The sequence below is a fragment of the Perognathus longimembris genome, chromosome 14 (genome assembly GCF_023159225.1).
Source record: "Perognathus longimembris pacificus isolate PPM17 chromosome 14, ASM2315922v1, whole genome shotgun sequence".
Classification (NCBI taxonomy): Eukaryota; Metazoa; Chordata; class Mammalia; order Rodentia; family Heteromyidae; genus Perognathus; species Perognathus longimembris.
The window spans coordinates 7,013,421-7,035,685 of record NC_063174.1 but is presented as its reverse complement, the minus strand read 5'-3'; positions in this window follow the sequence as shown (position 1 = coordinate 7,035,685).

The following is a 22,265-nucleotide window of genomic DNA, read 5'->3' as shown; positions in this document are numbered from 1 at the left end:
CACATTAAATTAAAATCAGAACTGATGGAAACAAAATTGTAAAACTTGACTTTTCCTAAAATAATGTTGAGAAAATCAGGGCATATCCCTTTATATGCTTCAAACTAAAAGGACAGATTGCTTCCCTTAAATAGAACACAAACCAAAGATTTATGTATAGATTTGTCACATTTATCATCACTAGTTCATCTTAGATATGGTTTCTGTCCTGTCTTTTGGAATATTAGGTTCTTGATTTTTTATGAACCAAGGAGTCTGTAACTCTAACCCCATAGTGTGCCAAAGAAATTGGTGGCTAAATAATTTCAACATTGATCAAGATACATTGTATTCATAAACTGCTTTATTAAATGGCAAGTCCTTTGTACTACTATTTCAATATATAATTTTAAAAGAAAAATAAATAAAATATATTTAAATGATATAAGAATTTCTCTAGATGCACATTGGAGAAAGGACAATCTTTTGTTTGGTTTTGGTTTTTTTTCAGTCCTGGGGCTTGAACTCAGGGCCTGAGCACTGTCTCTGGCTTCTTTTTGTTCAAGGCTAGCACTCTACCACTTGAGCCACAGCGCCACTCCCAGCTTTTTCTATATATGTGGTGCTGAGAAATCGAACCCAGGGCTTCATGTATACAAGACGAGGACTTTACCACTAGGCCATATTCCCATCACCAAGGACAATCTTTTAAAAAAACAAAAAATCACTGAAATAAAGTATGATTTTTAATTAATCATAATAATACATCAAAGGCTAGAGATATGACTCAATGGCATTTGCCAGCCTTAGCAAGTGCAAGATTCTGATTTCAACCCCTTAGTACTTTCAGATAATAATTATTTACTTATTTATTATTAATAGCAATATGTTATTATTGTATTACATATAACATAGTAATGTGTCAATGTTCCTTATATGTTGTTGGTGTAGTCATATGACATATTAATATGTTATTAATAATTATTGCTGTTATTATAATCCATCACTGTTATAATTGTAACTTCCTAATGTAAAATATGTATAATGAGGAATATTGGGTTTGTGATATATGGGAACCTTGTATATTTGGTAAATTCTTCCATATTTTGATAAATCAAAAATGTTTATAAAATCACGTTATGTTTTTTAAAGAATGTAAATGATGACCTCCAGGAAATGGAAACAAGGGATTTTTGCTGTTGTTGTCGTTTTCTTTTATTTTTGTCTTGTTTGCTTTTTTATCTGTCTTTGGGAGGGGGAAGGGAAACACAAAAAGGGAGGGACAAAGGGTGAACCAAGGCAGCAGTGGTGCTCACTAGACACTGTTGGAAATGAACTATTACAACTTTCGGGTGGGGAGGGGAGGGAAAGCTGGGAGAGTATGAGGAAAGGGGCGGGGGAAGGAGTGACATCCACACACACACAAAGTGTACTTTTTACCTGACGTATGTAACTGTAATCCCTCTGAACATCACCTTCATAATAACAATAAACAAATTGAATCTAAAAAGAATGTACAGGAGACGTTTTTTAACTTTCAGAATACAATGGTACATAAAATAAATAAGTAGTTTGTGAGAATCTGTTCACCGACAGCTTCGTTGCTTCTAGAAGTGCTCTAGGAATCTTAAGTCAATTCAATAAACTTTAAATACCATACTTAGCCACCTAGTTTCCAATAAACAAACACAATTGAACACTCTCCTTTATGGGTTGCCACTAAAATAGGCAAAGGAAATATAAAACGTATAATTAACTTTCTCTTACAAAACATTGAGAATGAGGAAAAAGACAATAATCAACAATGATATCAACAGCTTAAATGTTAGGAAGCAGACAGAAAAGCAATAATTGGCCCAGAGGGCTGAGGCACTGCTAGGAAGAACCAAAGAACTCGTGGATGACGACTTACAACTTGGTGGTACTATGCCAAATGGAAGGCAAGCGTAAGGTTTAGAATGGAAAATATAGCACTATCATCCCCCACCCCACCCCACCCCGGGGCAAAAATAAGCCTGTACAGAAGCTGTAGGCCTTAGACTTACCCACAACCTGTGCATTTAGGCCATAACTCTATTTGTTGTTGTTGTTATTGTAAAGGTGACATACAGAGGGGTTACAGGTACATAAGTCAGGTAATGTGGACATTTTGAACAGTCACCCTTTCCTCCTGTCATCCCCCACCCCCTGAATTGTATTTCGTTTTCACCATAGTGCTTACTGAGTATTCCTGCTGCGTTTCTTCACCCTGTGTCTCACCATGTCTGTACTCCTCCCTTACCCTCCCGCAAACAGATAAACTGACAAACAAAAGCTACAGCAAACAAAAACAGCAGCAAAGGGAATGAAAAGCCTCTGGTTTCCATTTTTTCAGATCATTTCGATAAATATCATTTTATATGATCATATGTTCATAGCCATTGATCCTCTCCTAAGACTACCCTTTGGGTCAGTGAAAAGAGAAAATGTCTGCTGTGTGGAGGAGCAGCTCGGGGACTCCTGTATTCTCTGACGTGAGTCAGATGCGGCCAATGAGCTCGGAGTGTTTCCTCTGTTCTGTTCCTGATTTGGATGTGATCAAGAAAGGCCACGTTGTTACCTTAGTCTTGTAACACCCATCTTGCTATGAAGAGAGGAGGGGCTACTGCCTAAGGGGCTTCTGACTTTAGAGGCTTCTACTGGGTGTTTCCCCTTGAGAACACAGCTGTGGGGGCCGTCGGGTGGCAGACTGCTGGTGAAGCAGCAAAATCCGTTACAGGCTCCCTCTTAGCTCAAAATGAGTGGTGGGGGGGGGGGGGGGAAGGCAAGTACCACATTGGCAAACCAGAGTGGAATTAGCATAATGGGTTTGACAGTCACATCCTCCTCACCTTTGAGAATACAACCAAGATTCTGTTAGCAAAGAATATGCAGAAAATATTTGATGGACAAAAAAAAAAAACTAAGTTTGCTGCCATTTGGGGAGTAGGGGAGTTGTCACGGTTTATTTATGACGAATACTACACACCCCACATTTCCAGCAGTCGCAAGTTCTTTGAGACAATGCTGCCAGTCTTGGCCAATGGGTGCATGGCGTCGTGAGACTCACCCATCCTGCCAAGGGCCTCGCGGATAGCCTAGAAAACTGGCCATTCAGCCTGCCTGTGGCCTGGTGGACCTCGGTCACGTTCGTTGGGATGATGTCCCCGGTCCCTCTCTGGTCCTCCCTGACCATGTGGTGAGTCTCACTCCCTCCACCTACGCCCCACTGCGATGTGCAGCTTCCCCACAACACTGTGGTTATCCCAGAGATGATTAACGACCCAGGGCTGGACCTCTTAGGCCCAAAGGTAGAAGGAAAGGAGCAGTTGCCAACGATGTAAAACAGGGTTCTGGGAACAGCCTATCATGGGGGGAAAATGATCTGGTTTGAAGAACAGTGGGAAGGATTAGGGTACTAAGTACTCTACACTCCTCACTTCAATCCTGTGACCTTCTGTCTGCTCCTCACTTACCATGGGAATCACTGATCCACCCATTCCTGTGAGGCTCGGGGAAAGAGGGGACAAGCAGAAAATGCCTGGCACAGTAGCTCAGGCCTGTGATTTAAATTCCTTGGGAGGCTGAGGAGGAGAGAATGCCGGTTTAAGGCCAGCCCAAGGAGAAAAGGTTCCAAAGGTCCTCCTTGCAAGCCATAGCTGTACATAGTGTCACATGCTTGTTATCCTAAACTGTGTGGGAGGCCGAGATGGGAGGATTGCAGTTCCAGTGTAGAATGGGCAAGGAAGTCCACAGGACTCCATCTTGACAGAGGAAGCTGGGTGCCAGGTCGCACACCTGCCATCCTAGCAACAACAGTGCGCTCCAGGCATGTACCTGGACAGAAAGTGAGATCCTGTCTCATAGCCAACACACAAAAGGACTGAAGGTAGGGCTTAGTGGTAAAAGGCCTGCCTAGCAAGGGCGTAGTCCCTGAGTTCAAACCTCAGTACTACCAAAACAATCCTTAGAAGAGAAAAAGAGAAGATGCCTGGCACAGAGGTGATGTGAGATGGTGAATGGGCGCTAGATCTTCCTCAACCCACCAGAAGTACAAAGGCAGGCAAGTTCAAAAAGTATGCAAAGAACAGGAACCCCATTTGTTAGAATTGTAAAGAATCTGTAAAAGAAAGCAGTAGACAAAACTGAAGAGACAGATTGAGGTCACACGGTGGTGGCTCCAAGTGGCAGTCTGAGGATTCTGTCCTGAAGCCGTGTTGAGCCTCAAGTTAGAGAGTGACATAATGAGACCCTGAAGTAAGCCTGACCGCAGTGCTGTGGAGCATTCACTTAAATGAGAAAAATCTGCAGATCCGGAGACTTGGTAGGCTCTAGTCCCTAGGCTCAATTAGAGGTTTTCCGTGCCTCACATAACGGTGGCAAGGAGAAGGGAAAAGATGACATTATCCTAGAAGATATATGGAAACAACAGTTGAAGGACTTTATTCATTCCATAACCATCCCCTGACTCCCAGCACATCAGGGACTATAGTAGGCAGTGGGGTACTGCAGGAAATGAAGCTTACAAAGTCTTGCTATCATGGAACTTGCATTGTGGTGGAGGGACACAAAAAAACAGTTACAGAAACTAGCGGACCTATGAAGAACTCTAAGAGAATGTGTGACTGAGGTTTAAGGTGACTAATTTGTATTTAGAAATGAGTTTGAAAATACGTTTTCAGGGGAGGGCAAAGGTGGGGCACGTGAATGGGAGGAGAATGGGTGAACAAATGCAGTCATTATATTGGATGTTCACTATGTAAACCTGAACTATGTAACTTGAGCACACTTGTTTGTAGAAAGGAGGAAATGGGGGACAACAAAGGAAGGGGTGACATTGACCAAGTAGCAGTATGCTCATAACCTGCCTTACAGAATTGTAAACCCTGTACCTCTACTTCATAGTAGTAATTTTTTTTAAAGAAATGAGTTTGAGATAGACCTGTTGGTGATTGCTGATTTAAACAATTTTATTGAGGAATAATTTATATACCATGTAATTCATTGGTTCTGGCAATTGTTTAAGCAATTATCTCAAATCCAGGCTGTATGTTAATGTTACTGGAGATCTTTTCAAAAATTCCAGGGTCATTGGGCTGGGAATATGGCCTAGTGGCAAGAGTGCTCGCCTCCTACACATGAAGCTCTCGGTTCGATTCCCCAGCACCACATATATGGAAAACGGCCAGAAGGGGCGCTGTGGCCCAGGTGCCTTGAGCAGGAAGAAGCCAGGGACAGTGCTCAGGCCCTGAGCCCAAGGCCCAAGACTGGCCAAGAAATAAAAAGATAAAATACTTTATTTAAAAAAAAAATCCAGGGCTGGGGATATAGCCTAGTGGCAAGAGTGCCTGCCTCGGATACACGAGGCCCTAGGTTCGATTCCCCAGCACCACATATACAGAAAACGGCCAGAAGCAGCGCTGTGGCTCAAGTGGCAGAGTGCTAGCCTTGAGCAAAAAAAAAAGAAGCCAGGGACAGTGCTCAGGCCCTGAGTCCAAGGCCCAGGACTGGCCAATAAATAAATAAATAAATAAATCCAGGGTCAGATTCACTTCTAATGGGGCCTAGGACCTGCATGGTTTTTTTTTGTTGTTGTTGCTTTTTGGGTGTTTTTTTTTTAAGCAACCCACTTTACTGTAATGTTTAGCCAGGATTAAAACCCAATGGTTTGAAGAACACATGATTTACAATGATTACGTTTTCAAAAAAGAGAAATGAAGTATCAAATGGACATAATAATGTGTGCTTCTCAGAGTAAAGTTTTGAAAAGATGGAAAATGATTAATTATTTCTTTCAAATTCTGTGGACAAATTCAAGAATTTAGATGAACTTTAAAAATAAAATGCAGAGTAGTAATTAACATGCTAGAAAAATCATAATGTACATTCACAATTTTCATGAAATGCTGCTTCTGATTACATAACAGTCCTAGAAAATAAAGTATAATTTTAATTTATAATGATGATAAATGTTCTCTTGAGTGTGTAAAATAGTTTTCAAGATTCAAATCTTCAGTCAGCTTTTTGAAAGCCTTTCCATGGTAAAATGTAATTAATGTCTATCTAAAATGAAATTGTCTTTTCCATAGTGCATTATTCCCGGACTCCAAATCAATTAAAAGTGCACTCCTATATCCACAGGAGACTTTGTTAAAAAAAAAAATCTATGTCAATTCCAAAACATGTTACAGCATTTTAAAATTTATTCACTATAACATTGGATTGATTAACTTTGACCAGGCAAGGCATCCAGAATGAACACACCACTAGAAATTGTTATTGTATGTGCTATTGCTAGTTATAAGTTTAAAAGGCTTGATATGAAGCTATTTAGAGATTAATAAAAAGAGTGATTATGAGTCTTGGCTCACAATTTGAGGAAGAAATGCAACTTTATTTTCCAACACAGTAAGTCGGTTTCTATTTTGAAGCCTACTTCTGCATAGCACAGGCTGGCTCAATTCTTGAGTCACTTGGGAGTCATTGGTTTTAACCTTTTCTAGAGGATTGGTCCAACAGGCAAAGCATAGGACTTTCAGTGAGAGGTTCACCAATATTATTTTTTCCACTGCTTTCTTGCTGTCTCTCTTCTCCCCAGCAACTCCTGGCAAAGGGCATCTACAAAAATCTCAGAATTAACACATTATGCTTGACAGTCAAAGAATGTTGTTTCCTAAGACAAAGATGTTCACTCAACATTGTACTGGAGGATCTAACCAGGTATGCTGGAAAATTGATGAAACTGGAAATTACCATACTAAGCAAAATAAGCTAGACTGAGAAAGATAAATATCACATGGATGTTTCCTTATATACAGAACCTAGACCTTAAAAAATAATGAATGACATGAGCATAAAATGTAACTGTTTGAGCATGGGAACCAGCAAGATGAGGGAAAGAAGAAAGGAGTGGGTAAAGGCAGGTGAATATAATCCATGTACTTCATATGTGTAGATATAAATAACATAATGAAACCCATGAAATTTTGTTTTAAAAGAGGGCTAAGGATATGAAATTGATCAGAGTAGATTACTTGCATTTATAGGAATATTACATTGGAATGCCTTGTACAATTAACATATTCCAATAAAGATTTTCATTTACAATAGCACCAAAAACAATGAAATAATTAGATATAAATATTATTTTGAAGTTCTGAAAACCACAATCTATTTGTTGAAATAAATGAAGATCTAAATAAATGAAAAGACATCTCATGCTTGTAGATCAGAAGATTTACTGTTAAAATGGCAATACTCCCCAATTAGTCTATAAACGTAATACAATCTCTATCAAAAGCATAGCTAGCTCTTTACAGAGTTAGACAGGCCAATCTTAAAATTCATATGGAAATACAAGGGACCCAGAAATGACAAAACCATCTTGAAAAACAACGGAACAATGTTGAAGGGCTCACTCTTCCTAATTTCCTACAGGACTGCAATAAGATAATATGTTATAGGCTTGTGGACACAAATTGTACATCAATGAAATAAAATAGTGAAAAAATAAACACTCACATTTATGGTCACTGTGTATGTGAGTGTGTGTGTGTGTGTGTGTGTGTGTGTGTGTGTGTGCTCTTACTGAGACTTTAACTTGGGGCTGCTCATGCTCACCCAGCTTTTTAACTCACAGCTGGCACTCTACCACTTGAGCCATGACTCCAGTTCCAGCTTTTTGCTAGTTAATTGGTTAAAAAAAAAATCTCGAGATTTTGTCTGCTTGGGATGGCTCCAAAATGCAATCCTCAGCTCTTAGCTTCCTGAAAAGTGAGGATGATAGGTGTAAGCCACCATCACCTGACTTATGATCAATTCATTTTAACAAGAGGGTCATTGCAATCCTATGGGGGGAGGATAGTCTTCACCAAATGGTGTTAGGACAGTGACATAGTCCCATGAAAAATAATAAATACGTATAAAAATTCATTTTAGAGCAGAAGGATGTGCCTTATGAGGACCTGAGTTCAAACCACAGTATCATTATAAAGGAAAAAAAATAGTCTTCCTTTAAAAAAAATAATTTTATTTTATTTTATTTTATTTTTTGCCAGTCCTGGGGCTTGGACTCAGGGCCTGAGCATTGTCCCTGGCTTCTTCTTGCTCAAGGCTAGCACTCTGCCACTTGAGCCACAGCGCCACTTCTGGCCATTTTCTGTATATGTGGTGCTGGGGAATCGAACCCAGGGCCTCATGTATACGAGGCAAGCACTCTTGACACTAGGCCATATCCCCAGCCCAAAAACGTCATTTTAAATGGCCAAGGAATTCAAAATATAAAACTCTTTGAAAAAGTTTAGTAATGGAGCTGGGAATATGGCCTAGTGGTAAAGCACTTGCCTCCTATACATGAAGCCCTGGGTTCGATTCCTCAGTACCACATATATAGAAAAAGCCAAAGGTGGCGCTGTGGCTCAAGTGGCAGAGTGCTAGCCTTGAGCAAAAAGAGGCCAGGGACAGTGCTCAGGCCCTGAGTTCAAGCTCCATTACTGGCAAAAAAAAAAAAAAAAAGAAAAAGTAAGAAGTAGAGTGCTAGCCAGGGACAGTGCTCAGGCCCTGAGTTCAAGCCCCAGTAGCCAGGGACAGTGCTCAAGCCCTGAGTTCAAGCCCCAGGACTGGTTAAAAAAAAAAAAGTTTAGGCCTGGGGATATGGCCTAGTGGTAAGAGTGCTTGCCTCGTATACATGAGGCCTTGGGTTCAATTCCCCAGCACCACATATACAGAAAATGGCCAGAGGTGGCGCTGTGGCTCAAGTGGCAGAGTGCTATCCTTGAGCAAAAAGAAGCCAGGGACAGTGCTCAGGCCGAGTCCAGGTCCCAGGACTGGCCAAAAAAAAAAAGTTTAGTAATAAATGATGATCATTGGCCATGCAAAATCTCTTTAAAACAATATTTAGCAGACCCAAACAAAAGAAAAAATTAATTGAATTTCTTTAAAATACAAAGGTTTTGATTCAAAGGACATCAATATGAAATTAAAATCATAACCCACAGAATAAGAAGTGTTTTGCAAATCATATACCTGGTGAGATGTGAGATACTTTGACAGTTTCTTACAAAACTAAACATCCTCTTAACCATATAATCCAACAATTGCACCCCTTTATGTAAATGAGTCAGAAACCCTACACTCTATTGTTTAGAGCCACTTATTCATAATTGCCAACCAAGATGTCCTTTAATAAATGAGTGGATAAACTGTGGTACAATGCAATTTTTTCAACAACAAAAATAAATAGGCTGTCAAAACATGCAAAGATGAGGGCTATATTTTTTTTAATTTTTATTGTCAAATTGATATACAGAGCAGTTACAGTTTCATACATTAGGCATTGGATACATTTATTGTACTGCTTGTTACCTCCTCCCTCCTTCCCCTTCCCCCCTCCACCCTCCCCCAGAGGGCTATATTTTTATTAGGAACTATAATTTGAAAATGAAAGAAGCTAATTTGAGAAGGTTACATAACATATGATTCCAAGCATATGGCACTCAGGAAAGGGCCAAATTATGGAGACAGTGAAAAGATCAATGTTTTAGAGAAAGGTAAAGGGTAGGGATTATATAAAACCGGAGATGTGAGATGGAAATGATGAATGACTGCCAATGCTCACAGGTTTATTCTTAGGGTGAAACAATGTTCTAAATTGATTATGGTCATAGAGACAAAATTCCAGAATTCTGTGAATATGCTTAAAAACATTGGGTTGCACAGTTTATACTGGTGAAATGTGAATAGTATATCAATAAAGCAGTTATAGAAAGTGAAAAGTTGAGGTCTGAGTTGTTAATCACATGGTAGCTTGCTATCATATATAACGCACTGGGTTCAAGCCTCAGCACTGAAAAAAAAATTGATTAAGGATATTTTGAAAATAGGGATCAGGGGCTGGGGATATGGCCTAGTGGCAAGAGTGCTTGCCTCGTATACATGAAGCCCTGGGTTCAATTCCTCAGCACCACGTATATAGAAAAGGCCAGAGGTGGTGCTGTGGCTCAAGTGGCAGAGTGCTAGCCTTGAGCAAAAAAAAAGAAACCAGGGACAGTGCTCAGGCCCTGAGTTCAAGCCCCAGGACTGGCCAAAAAAAAAAAGAAAATAGGGATCAAAACTTGCAGATTTAAGGTAAACAGCAGGGACTTTGTTTTGTGTATGTGTGTGCTAGTCCTCGGGGAGTAGGAGCTAGCGCTACAGATGTGAGCCCACAGTACCTGGTGGTAGTACACATTTTTAACTCCCCAAATTGCCAATATTTTTTTTTATTTTCCCCCTCACAATTCACAGATGCTAAACACATGCTCTATCGCTGAGATCCCCAAAGTACATATTTTTAATTCTAAAATTTGTCAACATCTTTGAAGGCATTGGACCAAAAATTTAGAAATATACAATGCAATCACAACTTTGCATGAGAAATGGAGAAAGTAATTTCACACCTACACTTAATTTTCTGTTGGATTGAATCTAAAGAGAAATTTTGTTTATAGTTTAGTAGCTAGCTTATAATATGCTTAGCACAATTTCAAACATTTCTTTTTTTTTTTTTTGCCAGTCCTGAGCCTTGGACTCAGGGCCTGAGCACTGTCCCTGGCTTCTTTTTGCTCAAGGCTAGCACTCTGCCACTTGAGCCACAGCACCACTTCTGGCCGTTTTCTATATATGTGGTGCTGGGGAATCGAACCCAGGTCTTCTTGTATACAAGTCAAGCATTCTTGCCACTAGGCCATATTCCCAGCCCAATTTCAAACATTTCAAGTGGACAAGTCAATATGCCCCAGAAGGAAAGAAGCTACTTCGTCTTATGTATTCATTTTGTAAGGTAAGGTAGCCCCTGTCACAGACTTCACCCAATTTCTCATTGTCCAGAATTGTATCTTTAGGATCCTTTTGAAATCAGACTCTGTGTGTGTGTGTGTGTGTGTGTGTGTGTGTGTGTGTGTATGTGTGTGTGTGTGTGTGTGTGCTGGTGATTGAAGTCAAAACCTTAATCTCTCATTTGGCTTTTTTACTTATGGCTGGTGCTTTATAACTTGAACCCTGTCTACAGTTCCATTTTTTTCTTTCCAGATTAATTTCAGGAAAGCATCTCAAAATTTTGTCTTCCCAGGCTGATTTGGAACCGATGTTCTCAAATCTCAGCCTCCTCAGTAACTAACATTATAGGTCTGAGCCACTGAAACTTGGTTTTTCGGGAATTTTTCTCCTGAATACAGGAACAATTATTGGGTCACCAGTTGCCTATAAACCTCGCCACTCAGGAGGCTGAGATCCAGAGGAGGGTGGTTAAAGGACAACCATGGCAGAAAAGTCTCCAAGAACCTATCTCCAAAATAACCAGCAAAATCCCATGTTGTTATGGCTCATGTGGTAGAACACCAAGCTAGCAAGCTAAGCTGAACAAGCACTAGTCCTGAGTTCAAACCCCAATACTACCAAAACAAAAGACAAAACAAAAAATAATTCACCATTATTACTTGCTGGAAAAGATCCACAGTGTTGGACTCTTTTCATTAGCACACATTGCAGTCACCAGCAGCAACTAATTTAAATGCTATTTCACTCAAAGAACTATCTTCATTCATCTATTTCATGAAACTCAGCATTTCTGAAGTTATAATGGATCAATTATATAGCCCATCACTCTGTTCTGGTATAGATCCTGCCCTTCCAAGTTGACTTGATAGTGATAATCTCACTAAATGAAGTTCTTCTAGAACCATCTAGAGGCCATATTTCATGAGTAAAAAGAACAGTTTTTGTCTGATCACCATACTGCTTAAGTGGAATCATTTAGTGTCCAAATCCACCATATTGAGGGGCTAAGATTGTGCTTCAGTGATGGAGCCCTTGCCTAGCACAGACAAGACTATGGATTCAAACTCAATGACAGCATAAATAGTAGTAGTACCAGACCTGCCATTATAGCACTTAGGCAAGCTTAACTTAAAAATCCACTGCAAGGCTGATAGAGGACTCGGTGGAGAGGACTTGTCTAGCATGCACAAGCCTTGGGTTCAGTCCCTAGTACAACAACAGGCCAACTGCCTTTCTAGCTCCAGGTTTGTCAGCAGGAGGAAGAGATGTCATGAAGGTCAGCAAACCATTTTGGAACACCAAAAATATTCAGCATTGATTACAGAATTCAAGAATTTTAGAACAGATAGGTAACTTCAAGATGATCTTGTTCACCTTACTCACTTTATAGATGACTGAAATCTTCTATTTAGGGGATAGCAAACTCAAAACATTCAAATGAGGGTTCTCTATGAAGGTAGCAACAGCTGTGGTTTAATCAGAGTCACCAAATCACTCCTTCACCAAATATCTGCAATGCACAATTGCATTTATTCCTTCTGTTTCTCGAGGTTACCTTTCTGTTCTAAAATTCCTGAATTCTGTAATCAATAGCATGACTTTTTAAAATGTGAAAAGTCCTCAAGAAATCTCTAAAATAACCTTTAAGCTCATTCAAGCACATTTGTGATTTATTTGCTCAGAATTATATTACATAATAATAGTTATGCATGATCCTAAAAACAAATTGATTTTTTGAAATTAGTTTCTTTTGCCCTTTGAATATTTTTGGTGTCCCATTTTAAAGTTTCTTGAGGTATACCCGAAAATAATATGCCACATTAGTCTCAACATCTAAGTATGTTATTGAGGAAAAAAAAAGGTATTTTTATTTATTTCAGAAAAATATTGGATTTTAGAAGAAACTTCCTTGGGGGAGAGAAAACTGGTGTTTACTATCAAAATAACTCCTTTTTAAAGTAATAATTTAGGTATTTTTAAAATGCTAAATGCTTCCTTTCTTCTGTGAAAGTCACTATTCAGTGTTTATTTCACTCATAATAAAGATCAGCTGAACCTTTTAATGCAAATGAGCTTGTCCTCAATGTTTTTTATTCTCACTGAAGCTCACTCAACTGTTCACATCTCATCAATTTCATAGAAAATGAATACATAATTCAGATTAATTATTTGGTTTCAAAATAGAAATCAAGGCATATGGTTTAAATTAATAGGCTTCTATAAAATCTGACATCAATGTGCTCTTCTCACTTCCTCCTCCCTACAACCCTCGTCTTCTCTCTGCAACTGACTTTTCATGGATATTTATTAAATATATCCCCACATATAAACATATATTTGAGATACCTGTGGTTTTGCCCCAGAATTGTGTCATCAAAAGAACTGAGTTCAAGAATAAAGAGGATTTCAAAAGGAAGGCAAGTGTCATATTTGTGTTGTTCAAACACCAACAAGAAAGCACATCTGAATGCTTCTCAGAAACTCCTGTGTTCTTTTCCATTCACTGTTCCTACACATCCAAGACAACCCTCACCTCTTTCTGTGAGGACCCCCAGAAAACTCTTTGCTCAATTTTCTCCGGCTTTCACTGATCCAACCCTTATCATAAAATCTAAAAGAAACAGGATAAAGGAAAGGCTGTAAATACACACATTTGTGTATTTTCTGTTTAATTGCCCTTCCAAGTACATTATGGGGTATGTAAAGAGCAGACTCTACTTTTAAAATCCTGTAGCCACATGGGGGTATATTCAACATTTGTTGGGTACCTACGCCTTGCTATGATAGTCCACACCTCATAGATACAAAAATCAAGAAGCTAGAACTTCTGCTGTAAGGATACTGGCATTCCAGTGTAGAGGGACTATGATGCAAAGAGATGCATGATAGTTGTGATGTTGGCATGTGTAAAAGTGACACAGAAAATTCTAGAGAAACTTGATAGAGTTTTCTTTAAAATGTCTGACATTAGCTAATGACATGAGTTTTGTTCCTGGTATAGAAACTCTTGAAAATTTGGTCGTGTGTGTGTGTGTGTGTGTGTGTGTGTGTGTGTGTGTGTGTGTGTACACGCATGAGCTTGCACCAGTCCTGGAGCTTGAACTTAGGGCAAGGCCACTGTCCCTAAGCTTTTTTTGCTCAAGGCTAACACACTATGACTTGAACTTCCACTCCACTTCCAGCTTTTTGGTAATTAATTGGAGATTAAAGTCTCATGGACTTTCTGTCCTGGCTGGCTTTGAACTGTGATCCTCAGTGCTCAGCCTCTTGAGTAGCTAGGATTACAGGTTTGAGCCATCAGCATTTGGCTATAAATGATCACCTTTGTAACCTTATTTCTTTTCTCTCTAACCCAATCATATACTCATCCTTTTGAAAAATGAGCAACAACAACAACAAGAAAAACCTACTGATATAACTGCCCACCAGCCCTTTTCCTGGGAAGTGCTCTTTCTCCTTTCCAACAACTTTATTTCTATTGCTCTGTCCTTACCAGGTAACTCTGATTACCACTGATAAACAATCCAGAATAACTAATAATGGAAGAGAACAGAAGCAAGTGAACGCAGTCAGGGAACACCATTGGAAGATTCAAGAACAGAATTGTGTGATGATTGAATGTAGAAAGAAAGGGTGGCCAGAGGTGTAGAGTTAACTGATGCTAAATAACTGGGGTAGACTATGGAAAAGAGAATATTGGCGAATTGGGGAGACACTAGTGAACTCAGCTATTCAGGTGATAACTTATGCAGAGGCCTCCAACACAATTCCTAGGCCATAGTAGGTTCCCCGGAGACGTCAGTATGCCAGGTGTCTCAGCACCATTGGCTACCATGCTCCCCAGGGCAGGGCTGACTTACCATGCTCCCCCATTGTCCTCGCAGACTACTCAGTTCCTACAGCACTGTAGCTGCTCAGTAAGGACTCAGTGATTTGATTTGATCTTATGCAAAGCAATTTATTTGGATTGCTTAACAATAATATAATCTTGTCAAATCGAACAATCAGAACACTATTGTATAGACTCCTTTTTGTAGACAAAGAATCAAAAGAATATACTTTCCTCACTATAATCTTGTTTGATTTTGAAGTAGTCTTGAAAAGGATTGCATTCTAATGAAAGATCAGTCCTTTTTGATGGGAAAGAAATAAGCAAAGCCCAGGCACAAAAGGAATAAATAAATACGCTCTTCATTTATAAATATGTATAAATCTGAAAGTGCACCATAAACATCAATACACAATACTCAAGAATAAACCTAAAAGCTGGATACAGATCTTGACTTCCAATATAAACATAAACTAATCAAAGCCAAGAATTGAGACTTTGAAACAACTCCTGCTGTCAAATATCAATATGTATTTCAAGCATAACTATGAGGTTTTGTTGTTGTTATTGTTATTGTGCCAGCCCTGGGGCTCAAGGCTAGCAGTTTGCTGCTTGAGCCACAGCTTTGCTTCCTGCTTTTTTTTTTTTTTTTTGGTGATTCATTAGAAATAATAATCTCAAGGACTTCCCTGCCCAGGCTGGCTTTGAACTCTTTCCCCCCCCCCCCCCCACTTTTTTTTTTGCCAGTTCTGGGGCTTGGACTCAGGGCCTGAGCACTGTCCCTGGCTTCTTTTTGCTCAAGGCTAGCACTCTGCCACTTGAGCCACAGTGCCACTCTGGCCTTTTCTATATATGTGGTACTGAGGCATCGAACCCAGGGCTTCATGTACACAAGACAAGATTTTGGCCACTAGGCCATAGTCCCAGCCCCCAGGCTGGCTTTGAATCTCCATCCTTATCCCAACTTCGTAAGTACCTAGAATTAAAGGTGTGAGGCACCAATGCTAGCAGTTCCTTCTTAAGAAGGAACGCTATACAAAAAAATATTTTCATGTCCTCTCAATACTTAACGATATGTATTTGTTATAAAATGTGTGAGATAACCTATTTATTAAATTTATTTAAAATTATACATTAAGTTATATGTATGCATATATATGTGAAAAACAACACACATGTATCCAGGACAATTAGATTAGTGTAAGAGAACAAACCTGAGAAGAAACTAATGTGGGAATTGTAAGGCACCCTGATATAAAATATTTTTGACCTGAAGGCCCAAGATGTTACCACTGGGGATGCTTTGGATTGAAGGATAGTCTCTAGGGAGATGTCTATTAAAAGACAGGCATTTGTGTTAGGCATAGTGGTACACACCTATAATCCTACCCACTCAAGAAGCAGAGGCAGAAGAATCATGAGTTGAAGGCCAGCCTAGACCACATAGTAAAACACACACACACACACACACACACACACACACACACACACACCATACCACACTCTACATTCTCTGCTTCCCTCCATTACCACTTAAAAGCATGCATTCACTAAAATGTGATAAAGTGTTCACTTACTGATATTTATAAACACATTTGCTCGCATTTTTGGTTCCTTGTAATAGCTTCCCGCCACCTAACAGAGACCAGTGATCTTTATCTCTGTCCCCTTATCTACTCTTCTCAACTTTGTTTCTTGCTCTTTCCCTCCTCCTAGCAGGTAAAACCTCTCCCTGGCTAGGTGTTTCAGATTTAAGATGAATGACTCTGTCAGAACAGCCTCTCCTCATTATTCTGAACAAAGAAGGGCTACATCCCAGGCCTTCTTTACAGCACTCGTAGCACTCATTGTTTTCTGTTTTCACTTCTTGGTTGATTTCTGGTTTTCTCGGTGAATATAAGGTGTGCAAGGTGAAGGACTTGGAGCATATTGTTTTCCACTTATAGTACTAGCTCCCATCCAGGGCCAAGCACATAGGAAAGGCTCAATAAATACTTGCTGAAAGAGTAGGTGAATGTTGTGACACTCCTGAAAGTTTTACACATATCAAAAGATCTTAAAATAGGGGCTGGGAATATGGCCTAGTGGTAAAGTGCTCGTCTCGTATACATGAGGCCCTGGGTCCGATTCCTCAGCACCACATATATAGAAAGAGCCGGAAGTGGAGCTGTGGCTCAAGTGGCAGAATGCTAGCCTTGAGCAAAAAGAAGCCAGGGACCCCAGGACTGGCAAAAAAAAAAAAAAAAAAAAAAAAAAAGATCTTAAAATAGCCACAGGGAGTAAGAAAATAATTTGTCTAGAAATTTGCCTTAAGGAAATAGTTAGAAATATACAGATTGATGCATAAAATTTTTGCCACAGACGTATCAATAAATGGGAAAACAAGAAATGTCCTAAATGTCCACAATAAGTCAGTAAGTAAGTGTGTGTGATATGTTTACCCACATGTACGTGTGGCAGTCATAGGACTTGAACTCAGGGATTCAGTGCTATCCTTGAGCTTTTTTGCTCAAGGCTATACTTCTGGATTTTTGCTGATTAAATGGAGATAAGAGTCTCACGGACTTTCCCACCTGGGCTGGTTTCAAACTGTAAACCTTAGATCTCAGCCTCCTGTGTAGCTAGGATTACAGACATGAGCCACCAGAATTCAGCAGTAACTCAGATTTTCAAAGAATATTTAATACCATAATATAATGTCCATGACAAATGTAAAAGGCAGGATAAAAAAATGTATGCAGAACAAGTAGTACAAGAAATGTACTCATGGCCTTACATATGAAACTGTAACCCCTCTGTACAGCACTTTGACAATAAATAAGTAATTCTTATTTTTTTAAATGAATGCAGTATGATCCTAACTTTCACCCCCCCCAAAAAGCAAATGAGGAATACTTGCTATCTATAAATCAATATAGTCAAATATTAATGGTTCTAATCTGTTAATAATTTTTATTATTACTATATTCTGTATTTTTAGAAATTCTGTACAATAAACATATGTTGCTTTTACAATTGGATAATAGAAATATAGCTCACTGGTAGAACACTTGCCTAATATGCGAGCACCATAGTTCAGTTTCCTACACACACAAAAAAAATATATTTAAAAGCTAATTACTCTAATGTGTGAAAAACACTCTGTTAATTACTGATTCAACACTTTTGAATGGATAATTAACACTCTCCCTGTTTGTGTTAGAGTTCTGTTACTATGACAAAATACCTGAGATAAACAAATTAAAAGGATGGAGCATAAAGACATGTTAAATCCTGAAGGGTAAAATACAGAATGTGAGACACACAAAAATAAGGCATCATCACATAAAATTATCACCTCGTTTTGAGAATGCTTTTGTTGGATATGGCCATAGGTAGGACCCCGGGAGTCTACTGAAGGTTGAAAATGACTTCAAGGCTTCACATAAAAGGCAGTTGCCTAAATAGCAAGTTTACAAACCTCCATGAATAATTTATTGTGTAATTCCAGACATAATTAATAATCAGTAGGCCAACTACAGGCATTTTTTACCTCTTAGCTTTTTTATTAAAATCTAGAGATTAAACTTAGATAAACAAGTCCGGCAACTAGTGACTCATCCCTGTAATCCTAGCTGCTCAGGAAGCTGAGATCTGAGGATCAACTTCAAAGCCAGCCCAGGCAGGAAAGTTCTGAAGACTCTTATCTCCAACAAATTACCAGAAAACTAGAAGTGGTGCTGTGGCTCTACGTGGTAGAGTGCTAGTTTTGAGTGAAATAAAGATAAACAAATAAACAAACCTTTTCTCCTCCCTAAAGTACACCAGGTACAAAGCTACATGTGGTAGCTATCTGGCGCTGACTGACACCACAAAAGAACTGACAGAAAAAAAAGACTATCTGTTTATTGCCAACCCTTTTCCTGGAAGGAAGAAGGGAAATCAACCTGATTTAGTAGATTGGGTCAGTTAATGGCCACTTCATTACATTTTTTTTAGGTCTTTATTACTAACTTTGACCCCAAACTGGATGCTTGTCTCCTGTTGGACCTATAGAGTCGCTAACAAGACCAAGGTCATGGAGATCTTTGTTCTTGGCCAAGACAGAAATAAGACAAACTCACAAATCAATTTCTCCACCTGCTGGGAGATGAAAGGTTATAGGTACAGAGGGAACAATAGGCTAATATAGGGGAAGAATATTCATGTCTTTTCTGGGAATAGATGGAGATCTTCCAGGAATTTGAATGTCAACTCTTTTTATTCATTTCTTGGCTTGAATTTTCAGTCATGGCAGCTGGTGATTATCTTTAGCCTTGAAGAAGGAAGAGAAAGGATAGGAAAGTCTAGGTCAAGTTAACCTTGTATTATGGTTCTCAACAGAACATCGCTCAATGATCAACATATCTGCATGCAGTGCTGAATAACTCATGATCCAAAAGTGCCCTTCAGGTACCTGAAAAGTAAGCAATTTCTAACATCATAACATATGTTGCAGTTGTCAGTTGCAGCAACACTTATAGGAAAGCTGTGTGGCCTCCAAATTAGTGATTTTTAAGTCTACTAAGAGAAAATGAAGCTAAAGGTTTTTCCTTGGTAACATGTCTTGGGAAAAGCATTTGAATACAGTTTGGAAGTAAGCATGGTAATGATATAAACCTGTGATGACAGCTATTTGGATGATTAAGGCAGAAGATGGTGAGTTTGAGGCCATCCTGGGAAATGTAGCAAGATATATCATCCAGGCAGGCAGACAGACAGATCAGACAGACAGATAAGATGATAGATAGATAGATAGGATTAGATAGATAGATGTGAAAGGTACAGTGATGACTTATTTTCTCATCTCTTTGCCTCATATAATACCCTAGAATTACCCTTACACTGAAGCCTGGTAGGAAGATCTAGCGATCTTGTTTTATTTTTTTGGCCAGTCCTGGGGCTTGGGACCCAGGGCCTGAGCACTGTCCCTGGCTTCTTTTTGCTCAAGGCTAGCACGCTACCACTTCCGCCAAAGTGCCACTTCCGGCTTTTTCCACATATGTGGTGCTAAGGAATCAAACCCAGGGCTTCATGTAAGCGGGGCAAGTACTCTTATCGTTAGGCCATATTCCCAGCCCCAGATCTAGTGATCTAAAAGATCTTCAGCCTCTGCCTCTGTTCTACAAAACCCTAAAGTCCCTGGAAATCCTAACTACATAAATGATCAGCATAAACATGGACTGAATTAACATTTAGTCAATTAAAAGTAAGAAAACACTTACATTGTTGAGCAGAGGTCTCTAGATTCTTGAAAGAAAGAAAAAGGAAGGAAGGAAGGTAGGAAAGAAGGAAGGAAGGGAGGAAGGAAGGAAGGAAGGAAGGAAGGAAGGAAGGAAGGAAGGAAGAAAGGAAAGAAGGAAGGAACAAAGGAAGGAAGGAAGGAAGGAACGAAGGAAGGAACAAAGGAAGGAAGGAAGGAAGGAAGGAAGGAAAGAAGGCAGGCTACTTACTTCTAAGCCCAAGTCTAAAGCCTAAATCCTGAATGGGCTTTTAACTCTTATTTTGAATAACTCAGAATTGTTGGGGAAACCTATATGCAATATGCTAGTGTAATAATTAATCAAGCTTCTTCATAAATTAATACACTCCAATCCAGTCAATGAGCTACTAGAAGGTATAATCTATTATATTCTTCTCCGTACTAAATATACCACATGATTCAAGTACAACTGTTGACTAAATTCAGTCTAATACCTTCACCACTGTTCCCACTATATTCAAGACCACTAGAATATGTTCACAGAGATGAGAAATGGCTTCCTATCCCTGTCATCTGGAAGGAGTTAAAATTACTGCTGTCCTGCATCCTCCCCATTCCTGTTCCACACATCACAGACTTGGTCCTTCATCCTCAAGACTGACATAAGTAATACGGAAGTCAGATCTGGCCAGCGCCATCATTGGCTGTTGAGGGGTGTCAGATTGACTCCATCTCAGATTAGAGAGCAGGGGCCGACTCCATCTTCACTAAGATCTCCCCCGCCCTATCCAGGGAAGTTCCCCTTGGCTGTGATAAGATTGTGTAAACTGCTGATCACCTGAGTTGTAGAATGCTCAAGGTTAAACCTGTGCCCTCCCCTGAGTAGGCGTATGTGCCTGCATCATGTGAGCCTGCCAAATCCATGCGCCAAGTCTAACTAAAGTGATAGGTTGGTTCAAACAGTTGCTATGAAGCAGACTGTAACCCCATTGGCCACCTGCGTGTGACCCGGCATGCTCTGTAAGTGTTGTAACCTCATGGGCCACCTGAGTGTGGCAGGCTTGACCATGTGGTGTTTGCCTTTATAACCCAACCCCGAGCGTGGCCGGGGGTGCGGTTCCAGCTCCTGAGTCTGGGCCGCAACCCTGGCCAGTCAGTATACTTTGTGCTTCCCCAATAAATCCATCTTTTTACTTGAGACTGTCTCTGAGTGGTGGACTCTTGTAGGGATGGGGGATCCCCCCTCGGACCCCACTACATTGTGGTCCCCTCCCCTGGGGGGACCCCATTACACATATATGTACAGAAAATGGATATTTCTCTTTCCTGACATTACACCAACACGAATCTTGGGCTTCCTATTTATCTATTCTCTCGTTGTCTGCATGGGACAAGGCTATCTTCAGTAGACAGATGTAAGAGGACAAAAAAGAAAGAGGATAGAGTAAAGGGGAGAGAGATTAAAAACAAAACAAAACAGTGAAGAGTGGAGAAAATTCGACCAAAAACAAGTGTGAATGCCACTTAGCAATGCCCATAGTCGACCCTATACGTCCTCCAGTACTTACATCAGTAAATTGCTTTTGTCATTGAAAGTAGTTTAGGCTTTAGGTTTTTATTGTTTATAATCAAAAGTACCAATATAGTGTCCCTTGCCAATTTGGGGGACAATACTTATTATGAGGTAGTAATTATGCGGATTTATTACTATTAGGTTTTGTTTGGTTTTATGCAACAGAAATATGGGAGAATTGCTTTACTAAACATGACTTAATTTGCATATGTAACAAGAGTTTCAAAGAGTCCAGAGGTAGTTCCGAAGTAAGTCCAAGGGAATCACAACTTCCGGCTTCCTGTCCTATCATATTAACTTAAAGTTGTAAGAAGATTGATCTATTTGCAATTAGGGAAAAAAGAGGAAAAGAGAAAAAGGTGAGTGGCAACTGAAAGTATTTCCTGTGGTGTTTTGTTTGTGTGTGTGTGTGTGTATGTGTGTCTGTGTCTGTGTGTCTGTGTCTGTGTCTGTGTGTGTTCATAGTTCTGGGCCCCAGTGGCTCACACCTGTAATCCCAGCTACTCAGGAGGTTGAGATCTGAAGATCGTAGTTCAAAACTAGCCCAGGCAGGAAAGTCAGTGAGACTCCTTATCTCCAATTAACCACCAGAAAACCAGAAGTGTAGCTCAAAGGGGTAGAGCACTGATCTTGAGCAAAAGAGCTCAGAGACAGTGCCCAGGCCCTAAGTTCAAGTCCCCCCTCCCAAAAAAAATGTTTGTAGAAGTCTAACCCAGCAACCAACCTAAGCCAGAACTCAATCAGATGGTCATACCTAGCTGAATCTGAGGAAAGTTTCCAGAGCAAGCCATATTCCCATGGAAAAAAAAATTACTGAGAGAAAAATGAAT